Raw genomic sequence first — 14,019 nt, forward strand, 5'->3', positions numbered from 1 at the left:
TGTCGGAACTAGGGGTTAACATACGAATAATTTTAGGGTTTAATGAAACAAAGTTTTCTTATATTTTCCGATTTATTAAGGTTATCAGTTTATAACAAAAAATTTTAATATTTGTGTTATGCTATTTTTGCAATTTGCCATAAAGCAAATATAAAAATATAATAAATTTAGTGCTTTTGAAAAACGTACTTAAGTTTGGTGAATAGTTTTCCGGTAGATCAGCTTTCATAGTCGTTGTTCTCGGGTAATAATAACAATTCAATTTGTTTACGTTAAAAAAACATCTCTCATTTTCCGTCTCTAGTTTCAAATTATTTATATTTAATTAAAATTATTTTTCTTGATAATTTTGTAAGCAAATACAATTAAGTCCTTTTACTGTTCCTTTAAAATTCTTATCAACAAATATTCTCATCTCAAAATGTAGCTATCCGTTGTCTTTCTTCACCTCATTTATTTTACAAAAATTTATTTTACCTTCCATTATTTCCTCAGCAATTCATCGTCAGTTATTCTGTCATGTAATTTGATTCAACCCCACATAATAAAGCAGAAGAAACAATGAACGGCATAGATGAAGTCCTACGCAAGAACTATCGCATGAAAATAAACAAGAACAAAACAAAAGTAATGAAATGCAGTAGAAATAACAAAGATGGACCACTGAATGTGAAAATAGGAGGAGAAAAGATTATGGAGGTAGAAGAATTTTGTTATTTGGGAAGTAGAATTACTAAAGATGGACGAAGCAGGAGCGATATAAAATGCCGAATAGCACAAGCGAAATGAGCCTTCAGTAAGAAATATAATTTGTTTACATCAAAAATTAATTTAAATGTCAGGAAAAGATTTTTGAAAGTATATGTTTGGAGTGTCGCTTTATATGGAAGTGAAACTTGGACAATCGGAATATCTGAGAAGAAAAGATCAGAAGCTTTTGAAATGTGGTGCTATAGGAGAATTTTAAAAATCAGATGGGTGGATAAAGTGACAAATGAAGAGGTATTGTGGCAAATAGATGAAGAAAGAAGCATTTGGAAAAATATAGTTAAAAGAAGAGACAGACTTATAGGTCACATACTAAGGCATCCTGGAATAGTCGCTTTAATATTGGAAGGACAGGTAGAAGGAAAAAATTGTGTAGGCAGGCCACGTTTGGAATATGTAAAACAAATTATTAGGGATGTAGGGGATGTAGAGGGTATAATGAAATTAAACGACTAGCACTAGATAGGGAATCTTGGAGAGCTGCATCAAACCAGTCAAATGACTGAAGACAAAAAAAAAATAAAAAAATAAAGCACATATATTATATACTTTTTTCCTTCAAAATCCACTACTAATAGGCTTACACCTTTCTGTGTCTCATATGAAGAGTGTACATTTCAAATCTACACTTCAACTTACGTAATACCTAAACGTTAGTTTGACCTTATATAAATTTCTTGTTTACTTCCTATTCATTAATCTCTCTCTCTTTCTTTCTCTTTACTTATGTTTCCTTTATTATTCATCCTAATTGTTATTTATACTTCTTTTTCGTTCTTAGAAATTTCAGTTAACGTAGTCTGTAGTTACTTTTTTTTTTACATAAATTCCCATACCTCCATAATCTTCGTCTTTTGACGAAGACGAATGACGGTATCATTTATTAATATGATTTATATATTTTCATTTATGTTAATAACATTAATAAAACTGCATGTGTTCTTAAAATACTTTTTGCTCGAAAATGAGTGTAATGTATTTAGAGCGTATTATATGTATGTTTGTTCCACTGTAGCAGCCTAACGGCTGAGCCGATTTAGATGTATGACCCCGCGTTGGAATCCTTACGTTATTGGGAGTGTAACAGGCTGTATAAATAAATAAATATATATATATATTTATATGTTTAAAAAAATGTAAACAATTTGGAAAAAAATTATACTATTGTTACCACATATATGTCAAATTTAATATCGGCGGGCGATAACGGTAGCAACGATGTGAGACGCACAGTATACCGCGCCGGCGAAGGTCGAGCGACGCCGACCCGTCACTACGGGGCTCTGGGGACCACCACTGCCACGCTGTAGTGGGGACCCAACTGCTGCTGAGGGAAAGCCCGGTCGGATTTCAGTGGACTAGCCGCAACTCCCCGACCTCGCCGGAGACCAGCTTCCGGACCCAACAGCTCTTCTCAGTGCTAACGCAAAAAATGGCCCTTTTCAGGGTCACCACAAGGTTATGAAATACGAACCGTCGAAGCCATTCGACGACAAAAACGGCCCTTTTCAGGGCCACCATGAGGTTAGTAAGTGCCATGTGCCGTCGAAGCCATTTGGCGACACTATATACAAATATCATATACAAAATTTCCCCCGCACTTCTTTTACTATCCTACATTAAAGAAAGATGTTTGTCAACAATGTTTTGTTTTAACATTCGTCTTTTTTAATTTTTAACTTTTATTTTTTGTTAAAATTTATTTTGTTAAAAACTTAATTTTATCCATCTAAGCGTAAAAGAAATTTGAAAAATCTTCCTGACAAATTACGAATTAAATTATTTACAAATTAATACGAATCAAATTACGAAATACAAATTACTTATCTTTGTGACAAATTAACTACGTTCAAGATTCATCAAAAATGTTATTTCGAATTTACCCCCCACCTCAGTGATGCTCTGTATGAATCTTGGAAAAATCTGATTACGACAAAATTAATGTACTATTCATAAGACATTTTCAAAAGTCTTTAAACTAATTGTATTAATAAGTACTACATTATTATAAGACAAGCAAAAATGTAATTTTAATTTTTTTTAAAAATAGGACTGTATTTTTTTCGTTCCGATAGCTGCTCAAGTCAACATCAGATCATTAAGTTCATTCAATAACAGAACTTCTAGAATTTCTAAAAATTTTATAAAGTTTTTTGCGAGTTTTTCAATCATTACAGATATTAAACTTTTTATTTACCTAGTAATATAATTAATCTCTCAACATCTTCTTCATAAGAAACTTACATTACTCTTTTTTGTTCGGATCATCGTTTCTTCTTACTCCTTATAAACCCAGCAACTAATCATGTAGCTGCGCTATCTGTCACAAACTATAACTGTTATTATAATTAATATATAATAAGCCGCTTACCAAGAAATGAATTTGATGCATTCAAGCGCTTTCGGAATTAATTTCCATCCTCAGGATATTATTTGTCATAATTGTAACAATAATTAAAACTTTACATGTTAATTGTATGAAAATTGTGATTACATTGACATAATTTAAAAATATATGACGACCAACTGTTATAATTACACAAATATCACAATTTTCATACAATTAACATGTGAAATTTTAATTATTTTTACAAATATGACGAATAATGTGAGTTCCTGAGAATGGAAATTAATTCCGAAAGCGCTTGATCGCGTCAAATTCATTTGTTGGTAAGAGGTTTTTTTATATATTAATTATATAATTACACCAACGGGCCATGCTTAAAAAAATTATTATAAATTATAACTGTTTTATTATGTTTTTGTGCGTTACGTTTAAAAAAAACCCAAAAAAAACAGTTTATTATGACAAATCATCTAGGATTAAAAGCAATCCGAATTAGCGAACGCGTTAGAGAACAGTAAGAAAAGGTCTCCTGCAATTCCAGACCTCCTTCTACTAGCTTAAAAAAATCTTTGAATATCGTGCTCTCCGGGAAATCTTATCCAGAATTTTTGAATTATGAATATTCCCGTCAGATCCAAGTGGTGAACAAAATAAGTCCTTATCGTTTTTATGCTTTTGTCTTTCTCCGTATAGTTTATAATAGATTATCAATTTGATGAGTGCCTGATAAGTCGGACTGTGACTTAATAAACGTACGTATCCATGTGCGCGTTCACCTTATAGCCAGCTTCAATATTTAAAATAATAAAGATTCTCTTTCAGTAATCTTCAGCCAAAACTGTTGGTTGTGTACAAAAAAATAACTAACGAAAGTAACAATTTATTTTGCAATACCAGAGAGATGACAACTAATAACAAAATAAATCAGGGCTATTCTTGTAGAAAAAAATGTTTAAAGACATAAAAGTTATTACTTCAAGTTAGAATGTTAGGTGATAACAGTTTATTTTAATTAGTTATATTAATTGTGGTTTTCAATTAACCACTCATCTCAGTTATGGTTGACCTGAGACTACAAGACTACACTTCATTTACATGCATACATATCATCCACTGAAGTAATACCTTATGGTAGTTCCGGAGGCTAAACAGAAAAAAAGAGAGAGTTATATTAATTGGATTTTCAATGCCATTGTTTCAGGTATAAATCGGTTTCTGAGCAGATATGAATAATAATAGTAAAACGTTTATTAAGTTTCCGTATTATGAAACTGTTGTACGATTTAAAGTTTGGTATTACACTACAAAATGTTAAAAAGCTATATAAAGCTTCATCGGTTGTAAAATAGTAATCTAAAATAAAATTTTATAGTACCCGTCCTGTTACAGTGTATCCATTCTAGTCCAGGGCTAAAAGCCCTTACACAATAGATTAGAATTTTGGACGATTGCCAAATTAATAATAAATACGAGTAAATAAAATTAACAAAACATCATATCACGTGATTACTGCTGCTTTTATTCATAAGTGGAATAAAAATTCTATCTGAAATTGAGAAAGAAATACAATATCATTTTTTTCAAGTTTCAGAGAAAGGAAACTGTAGTGATCGGTGAAACAAATTATAAAATTCAGAAGACAAACGACGTTAGTTAACATTGTAAACATTAAGGGAAGTCGGTGTTTCTATACTTATAATGTTAATTAAGGTACATATTTATCAGAGACTATCACAGCTAGATGCATAATTTTTTTTTTTTTTAATTTTTATGTGTAATTTTTATTACAATTTTATGAAAAGAGTTTATAAAAATATCTATTCCTGAATTTTTATAATTTTTACTTTTTCACCTTTAGAGGAGAAAACTTTCCGCACTTAGAATTGAAATATTTCAAAAGTTATTCGCTATATCATAAAAATGAACACATCAAAATATCAAAATATCTGTCTCATTGAGAAGAAAAACTTTTTTAAAAAAAATCATCAAGATGTCTTTTACGATTCCTGAAAAAATATACCTTTGCGCAAAAAAATATGATTATGATTTTTTTAAAGTCAATAAAAAAAATAATAAATTAGTCATCTATCTCTTCCACTTACAGATTTAAAAAACTCAGCTCTATATGGGGGGTCTTTTCTTCTGCTAGCAGTTTTTTCGATTTCTTTGTGGAAAAAGAAAGCGATTTCTTATCCGCTTTCCTGATTCAAAAGTATCCAGTGTTTTGCATGTTGTAATGCAATTACTTCCTGGAGTAATGCCTAACTTTTGACATTTTTCACCATAGACTACATTAATATTCTAAAGTTATTAAATTAAAAAAAAAAGTTTACATAAATCGAATCACATTAATAGCCCTATTTTAAAAATTTTCGGTCTAGCAAACAATATTTACGCTATTTTTCGTTCTTAATAAAATAATATAAACGTACACAAAAAATCTATAAGTTTTTATTTGGGAAAGTAAACGTTAAAACTTTATTTGGATCATTCAAAAATCGACGAAATAAACGATTACTCAGGCAAAAGTCACATGCACTGAGCTAAGACAGCTTACAACACTCGTAGGTTCATCCTGATGCCCAATAGACTCGTTTGAGACAGTACGTAAAGCCATCCACCTATTAACTGGAAGTCACACTTTCGATTATGATTCCATTTCGTAAGACGTCACAACCACGTTGGTATATTGGGTGAGAATAAAAAACTCTTATTAGTCAGTCAGTTTTGTGTTGGATGGCGAGAGCCAAAACACGGATCTTTTTTGTAGTCTTAAAATTCTTTTCTAAATTCATAATTTAGATAAAATATTTATTTTCTAAGGAAATTATTATTTATATTTTTTAATTAACTCATCAAATCGAGCTACTTCTTTCTTTTAATGTTAATGGAATGGTCGGCCTGAGTCCGTACAAGATTACGCCTCATTTACATGTCATACATGACATTTTCATTTCAATGGGCCTTGGGGGTGGGGGTTGCTCATCGTTCACTAGTTGGTGGCGACTGCACTGCCAAGGGCATGAATCCCATGCAGCCGTGAGGTGTAGCGGCATCTCGACGATGGTCGAAATTAAGTAAATGTTACGCGGGACTCTGCGATGGAACTGAGTGGGAGCAGGAGGTGTATCCGCCTCTCCCTGGTAGACCAGACCGGAGTCTATAATGAAACAAAGGTCAGGGGTATGAACTGAAGTTGAGTTCATAAAGGGAACTAGGACTAAATTTCGTTGTTGCAAACAACATTTCTGGTTGCATGTTTTTGTTAAATTGCCTCGTATTTCGAGACATTTACTGGAAATTGGCTCAAATTAAAAGTAGAACTAGGCGCGGGGTTCGTGCTTCCGCGAGCTCGGTTAGGTAGTTCAGAGAGCGACGATGTAGGACATTCAAGATGTCCGGACGAGACCTACAGAGAAGGCAAAAGCTGAGTTTGAAAATTACCGATGTAAATGTCTACCGAGGCATTTACATCGGTGATATCCCAACGAGGCCTGGCTTATTTCTATGAGATGTAAAATGTTAGAGGGGGTGAAAGACGACTCCCATTAAAGCCCATCATGTATAATAACGTGGGGGGGGGGGGGGTGATGACCCCGGAAACGTCACAAGGCGGGTATCTTTCCCTACGTGGTTGGGATGTTGTCCAGTAGTTGGACAGATTGCAACGTGCACATTAGGAAAGTAAAATATGTATATAAATTTCAAATTAAGTAATAACATTTCTGACAAACTGCAAAAGCTCTAACTTAAAAAATAGCCGAAAACTGTTGCTTTAAGAGCGGGTAAATGTTTTAGGACAATCACAAAAAATTGTCCCAAAAGATAAAGTTACTTGATAAGTTTTGATTCATCGGCAAAGCTATTAAATGATTAGTTTTTCTTTATTTTTGCAGGCGACAGAGTAAAAAATAATCTGAACATAATCTGGTCCAGAATTCTGGTCCAGAACAACAACGATTTAACTTTTACAATCACCAAAAAATAAATGAATTCTAGATTATTTTTTTTAGAAATGGAAATGCCCACAGTTAGAGAAACGGCCTGATTTAAGATCTTAATGAAAATTAGCCAAAAATCAAGTCGTATCCTTTTTTCAAATATAAAGTAAGATATTCTCCAAATAAAAAATAAAAACAGAAATAAATGCTACAGAATAGCACTATCAGTTTTAAACAAAGACTTTCATAGGTTCTAATTTATATTTTAGAAGTGTGGAATAAGAGTTTTTGGTACTTTTCCGAGTGCAGCACATATTTTAACAGTAATGGTTTTACCAACACCTTATTATGCAATTTGCATAAACCGTTCTACCTCATAAATTGCTGAACAAAGTAACATCAATGAAAAATTAATATAATCAGTGGCGGCTCGCGTATAGGCACTGTGGAACAGCAGTACCCCTATTTCCACTTGATATTATCGATAACATTTAATATGAGTCCTTTTTTATTTAATTCTTTCTTTATTTGTACAACATATAATCCTTAAGCTTAATGTCAGTAGCCATTCCCCAGTTTATGAAAAAGATACAAAAATTTTGTATGGAACTGTGCGCTTCACAGTTCCAGCGACATGGTGTTTGGCTGTTGTGCGCATGGGCACATAAGAAGCTGCACGTGAGACTGCGAGGGAGAGCGAGCACTATCGCTCCCGCAGTGCCGACCCTGGCGTGCTTTCAGGAAGGTTGTTTATTTTTATTCCGTGAGTGTATGAAACGTTCCTTGTTCGTTCACTTTTCAAGTTTAGTCGGTGGAAGCAATATGAAAGCGGTTTAGTTGTTTTTTCAGTAGCGATCAGAAGATGGCGGAAATCAAGCGCTCTTTGATTCCCAAATCTGTTCAAAAATACGTTGGAAGGGCAAAGAGAAGGTAATTAGTAAAAAATAATTATGTATTTTTTTCTGAGTACTAAACAATATTACCTGTATTGAAATTTTATTATTTATTCGGTTAAACCGAATACGGTTTTGCGCTTAAAAACCGTGTACCATATTTCTGAATGTGATAAAGTGTAGAATTAGATTATTTTCCTGCTTCCAGATATTCTATTCGATTCATTTTTTCTCGGTTCTTTTATTTTACAGAAAAATTTAACCATGGCCTTGAAAAGGCCCAGAAACAGATTTACTGGAGCAGCACTCCCACTAATTTAAGCTACGAGCCGCCACTGAATATCATCTCTGGAACGGCGAAAGAGACATACGCCAATTTGTTAAAATGTATAATTTAACAAAATATTAATAAAATTAGTTGTTTAGTATACTCCGAAGGAAAAAAAGCTGACAACACAATTGTAGAACTTTCCCGTCACGCGGCTATTTTCTGAGGAACGGCTTACACACACAACTTAATTTAAAATATTTTGATTCTATGTAAATACAATATTTTCTGTTTTATTAATTCAATGATTCTAACTAAAGCGCGTGTGCATACCGTGTTTCATTCGCGCGGGTGTGGCAGTACTAGCAGCCACTTTAAATACTTTTTTACACTATAATATTATTTATTTATTTAATTTTACCTCTCACTTGTGACATTAGAACATAGCAGACGACGACTACAGCAGTTGTATTGTGGTGAGAGGGGGTACTAATGACGTACTATATCACTTAACCACTAGTTTATTTATAGCATATTTTTTGGGTGGGGTGCGATTTTACAAAAAAAAAATTTTTTGTTTAAATATTATTATTTTTTAATCATTAACAAATGCGTCTAAGAAAAACAAGACGTTAATTAAGCAAAATCTCAAGATACTAAGCGTGACCTTGCTTTACAGCCTCACCCCCTTGACCTTTTAAGTTGAAAATTTAATGGCATCATCAATATCCAGAAGTAATCTGACCAGGTTTGGTCAAAATCAGTCGAGTAGTTCTGGAGATAAAAGGCGTGAAACACTGAACACAGAAACGTACATGCAAACATTTCCATCTGGTTTTTATGAATTTGGGTTCCTTAGGTGTCAAAATGTGAAGATATCATATATACCCAAATTGGACCGATTACAGTACTTTCCCTTTTAAAGCTACAGCCCTAAACAAAAAAATAGAATCAAGTATCATAAAATATGCAACAATATCAGTTCAAATTAGTACTGAATGTCCTAAAGCGATAGAAACATTTGTATAGAGAAAGAAACCAGGCTTGAAACAAAGAGAGTAGGGTAAAATAAAGTATATTCATTTACTTAATAACTTCCAGAAATAATATAACTAGAAAGAGCACAAAATTAAAAATATATAAAAAGTTAGGTACAACTAAGATGTGGATGATGAATGTAGCAAAGATATTGCGTTAAAATCTGAGAAATAAGAATTTTAAAAGTTTTTGGTGAGGTCTTTAGAGAAAAAATTGAGAAGATTAAAAAAAAGAAGAGTTACAATAATTAACAGCTGGAGAGAATAGCTAGATGAACAACTGGGAGAGAGTTTTATTAAATCTCAAAGATTTAGGTGGTTGAGCTATAGTTTGTGAAAGGAGGAAAAGAGATGCCGCAAATAATCATGAAAATAAGACACCATACAGAAAAAAGAAAAGACAGCCAAAAAAAAGCTGGGCCAATTTGGGAAAATTGGCTAATAACAGAGAAGATGGATGTGTGGGGCAAAGGTCCATTGAACGCATGCAATGCCATATAAGAGAAGAAGAAATTTGAAAATAGTGTTTAATAATCCATTAATAGTCTATAATGCCTTTTTCAGCAACCATCATTTCAAATGATATTCAAGTAATAGAAGAATGCTGTCTTGAAATAACACCAGTAAGATGATTTAAATGATTTTCAACTATTTTTAATCAATTCCAGTAACACAGAATCTGGATACCTTTTCCTACTACATTCACATTCCACCTGCTAATATTCATTTATTGCCAATTATATAAGTAGCAAAAAAAGAAGAAAAATAAATAAAATTTAAAAACATAATGATAATAGATAACAAAATAAATTGAGAAGTGGAAAATCTCAAAAAATTTAATGAAATCTTGAAGAAGATTGTAGAATATAGAAAAAGTCTCAGAACATTTTTAATTATGTTTAAGAAGAAATATAGATAAAAAGCTGCAGAACTGGTTGTTTAAGTTATGAGCGTCAATTAATGATAAAGAAAAAGCATTTTTTTCAGGTAGCAACATCAAGTCACCCTCCAGATGAGAAATGAATGAATTCAATGGGGACAATGCTAGTCATGATTATGAGTTTTGAAAAAATTATTTTATTTAAGTTTAAAATTTTTATTACTGCTATTATTAATTCTTTTATAAAATGATATGTAAAAACGTTTTATGTTTATTTCAAGATATTTTTATATCAAATATATTGTAGTATTTTTATTTCATTTAACAAATATCATTTTTTATTGATGTAAGATAACATTTTTATTGCTCTATTCAGTAGAAATGCAGTGTTATAGTCATTCATTTCATTTTTTGTTTTTAATAAAAATTAATTTCCTTTTTTTTATCTATTTTATATGCTCTTCTTGCCAAAGAATATTATAAAAAAGACTAGTATATGTACACATATGCCTCATTTCTTAATTATACTTTCCATAAATACAGATAAATTCTGATCAGATTATATGCGCACCATATTGATCAGGGTCCCATTACAAGTTTGGTATTCAAATATAAAATAAGGTAGATAATACCTTTATTGTATCATAATAACATGAACTAATTTGCATATATGTTTCACTGAGGGATTTAAGAACAATAATAAACCTAGCCATCAACCATGAGGGACATGTATTCTTCTAAACTCTTCTACAAAATTCATATAATAAAGAAAAAGGAATTAATGGATTATAATATATTTTAGGGAAGACATTCTACAAGATACTACCATATCCTTTCTTCAGAGTTCTCGAATACACCTGATTCAGAATAATAATGTAATCTCCACAACATACCTCGTTATTTTAAGGATAATGTTAGTTTAAATGTTACATGAAAGCAGAAATGACTTCTTAGTACATTGAATAGCATGGAGGTTTTCTTGGCTTGAATGTGATAAATTATTTTGAATCAATTTGCAAGAAGGTAATTTCTTATGGAGTTGAAACAATGGTGACAAGAAAGATGAAAGCAACATTATTTAAAATAAGTTATTGTTACTTGCCCGTCTGGAAAAAATTCTGAAGTATATGGAGTTCAAAACTGATTTGTTCAAAAGTATATTAAATCCTGATGGGTTAGAGGCAGCAAGCAGATACTGATTACAACTGCTTTTGATGAGTAGCTACCTACGAAAAAAGTTAAGAATTTTGGTTGTTGAGAATTTCATTGATTTTTTCTGCAGATCTTTTGTAAATGATTATATGGAATCTAATGCATTAAAAGGCATTGTAAAATTTTCTTCTTTTATTATTCTATCTAAGTAAAAAATGTGTACCTTTACCTCAGCTTATCTTTCACTATTTTTTTATTCAGTAGGGAATTGTGAATAACAAAGAAATTAAAACAGTTAAATTATATTAACTTCAAATGCTGAAATCCTTTCAAATTTTTAATAAATTAAATTTTGTTAAATACTATGAAAATATATCAGAATAAAGAAGCAAAAAAATACGTATTTACTTTGTAACTTATAACACCTTAATAAACTGTGGTTTATGACTTTTTAGAAAATAAGCTTATAAAAAACCATTAGAGAATATTTTTAACTTAAATGAAAAGTAAAATTTGAATGATAAATATATTTTTTTAATCGGTTCGAAAAATTTGTTTAAATTGATTTAAACATTTTTAACGGTCTAATATTATGCTTGGCCTAAGTTATACCTAAGTTCCGTCCGTGTTGAATTCTTTACCGATTAAGGCTTTAAATGCATCTGTATCGAAAATTTAGAGCACTCATCATTCTTTGTATCTGGTGTTTGCTTTAAACGTGCATCCGCCTCGTAGAAGTCCTTGTTAAGCTATAGAATTTTTGTTCTATAAGCACGTGGCGACGAAGTTGTGATTGCTAGTGTAAATAACCTGTAATAAGCAAGGTTTGGCCCTAATCCTGCTTGCACTGTTTTCAGAGCGGAGGCCGTATTCATTGTTTCGTAATTGCTTGCAATTAAACGATTTAGCAGCGGCTATAAGTTACGAAGAGAGGCAAGAGGTCCCCGTCTGCGCGTATCTCGCTGCGGGGAGTTGTCACATTTGTGGTCTTGCCCGACAAAGTGGAAGATATCAGCGAGTAAGTAAATAGATTAGCTTAGCTTATCTTATTTAATTAAAATGAATTGGCGGAATGTCAACAATTAGAGTATGGAAAGTCTAAGCGAAACCCCAGGCGGGTTAGAAATAAAATGGTTATCGGGAGAGGCGTGGAGAATGTTTTGCTCTTCTCTTCCGATGACGAAAGCCAAGCTAATCGGGCATATACGTCCACCCGAAAACAAAAAATTAGTCTGGTTAATGATTTCGTTAAGCCTGGTGGCAGGGCTGGTAGTTCAGTCAGCAGGTAATTCAGATGTACTACTACAGTCCCTGTAGTAGCACAATTTGAGGAACAATGTGAGTAGTTGGAGTTTCTTGAAGGCCCACGAAACGCCTCTGCAGCGGTTCGCACACGGTGATATCAAGACTTAATGAGTTTAAGGCAATGTTCACTGCTTTGGTGAATGGATTTGAGGCGCTTACCTCTAAACCTACTGAAGTCAAGGAGGTTATAGTTAAAGAGGCAGTATCCGTCCCGGTACCAGCATCTGTGTCTATTAAAGCGGAGCGGAAACGCTACGCTGAACTGTTTAAATGCAAGCGGGAGGCCAGATTAGCCCGTAAGCAGCCAGTAGTCATTTTGATGAACAGGAAGGAGGGCACTACAAAAATAATTAAAGAGATTAGAGGGGAATTTCAGACTGGCCTTCAGGGCAAGAGGTCAAATTTGAAAATTTGAAATATAAACATACTAGGAAAGGTCTGGTTGCTGTAGCAGATGACAAAAAGACAGATATACTCATTTCAGGATCTGTTGTTAATAAAAAGTTGCAGGTCAAGATGGATCAGAAAGAAAAGAGAGGCCTTGAGTCAACGTCTATGATATAGATCATCGCCTGTCCGAAGAGGAGGTTGGGTCTCTCGTACGGGAGCAAAATATCGACTTGGATGAGACGATATTCAAGTTTGAGTGCAGGTTTTTATTTAGAACTGGTATACATTATGCCCAAAGATATCACGATGTTTTCGAAGTTGGGCCTATTCTGTTTAAGAAGTTTGTTGCTGAGGTTAGGTTGTTTACGGATTTCTCTTCTTGTAGAGTCAAGACTCCTTGACGTTGATGTAAAGAGATATTTAAAGTGTAGTAGATTTGGTCGTAGGGCAAAATTCTGTCAATATGCTTCACTCTGTGCGCACTGTAGTGATGAGGGTTACAAGCGTGAAGAGTGTCCTAAAACGTCTGAGACTGAATATCTCAGCTAACCGGGGCTCGATGCTAAAACGCCTATCTTGATAAAGTAAGCAATCAGGCGGACCCCTGGCCACCCGGGTCAGCACTAGACCTTCTCAGCCATACTCCGCAGAGCTAAGAATCTAAGGAAGCCAGCAACTATGTTCCATACTTGATTTTTTAAGTAAAGCAAGAGGACTTCGAGTAAATTAAATTGTAGGAAAAAATTGTTGTTGCGATCAACACTTGCTTTGTTGGTATGAAAATAGTATTTTTGGTGTTTAAAGACTCAATCGAGTAATAATGTGGTTGCATAATATAACTGAAGTTAGATATGGGAAGAGTTTTTGTGTAAAACCTTGGGTGTTGGAGGACGGCGCAGAGATCGCGCTTCCACGAATCGGTTGATTTGCCTCTTCATAGATGGTTCTAAGTTATAGTGGGTGGTCGTGATTGGAAGAGACCAAACGAAGGCAGTAAGTAAGTTGTGTAAACACATTGATGGAAATGTCTGCCAAGGC

General features: G+C 33.0%; 2 protein-coding genes across 2 annotated transcripts in view; one reads left to right on the forward strand and one right to left on the reverse strand.

The window, feature by feature from the left end:
• The window catches only part of LOC142321740 (sodium-dependent neutral amino acid transporter B(0)AT3), a 187,815-nt gene that overhangs the window by 136,183 nt on the left and 37,613 nt on the right, over positions 1-14,019 (reverse strand). The window lies entirely within an intron of this gene.
• Rbm13 (RNA-binding motif protein 13) overlaps positions 1-14,019 on the forward strand; it is a 279,868-nt gene that overhangs the window by 28,014 nt on the left and 237,835 nt on the right. The window lies entirely within an intron of this gene.

This window comes from Lycorma delicatula, chromosome 1 (genome assembly GCF_047948215.1).
Source record: "Lycorma delicatula isolate Av1 chromosome 1, ASM4794821v1, whole genome shotgun sequence".
Lineage (NCBI taxonomy): Eukaryota > Metazoa > Arthropoda > Insecta > Hemiptera > Fulgoridae > Lycorma > Lycorma delicatula.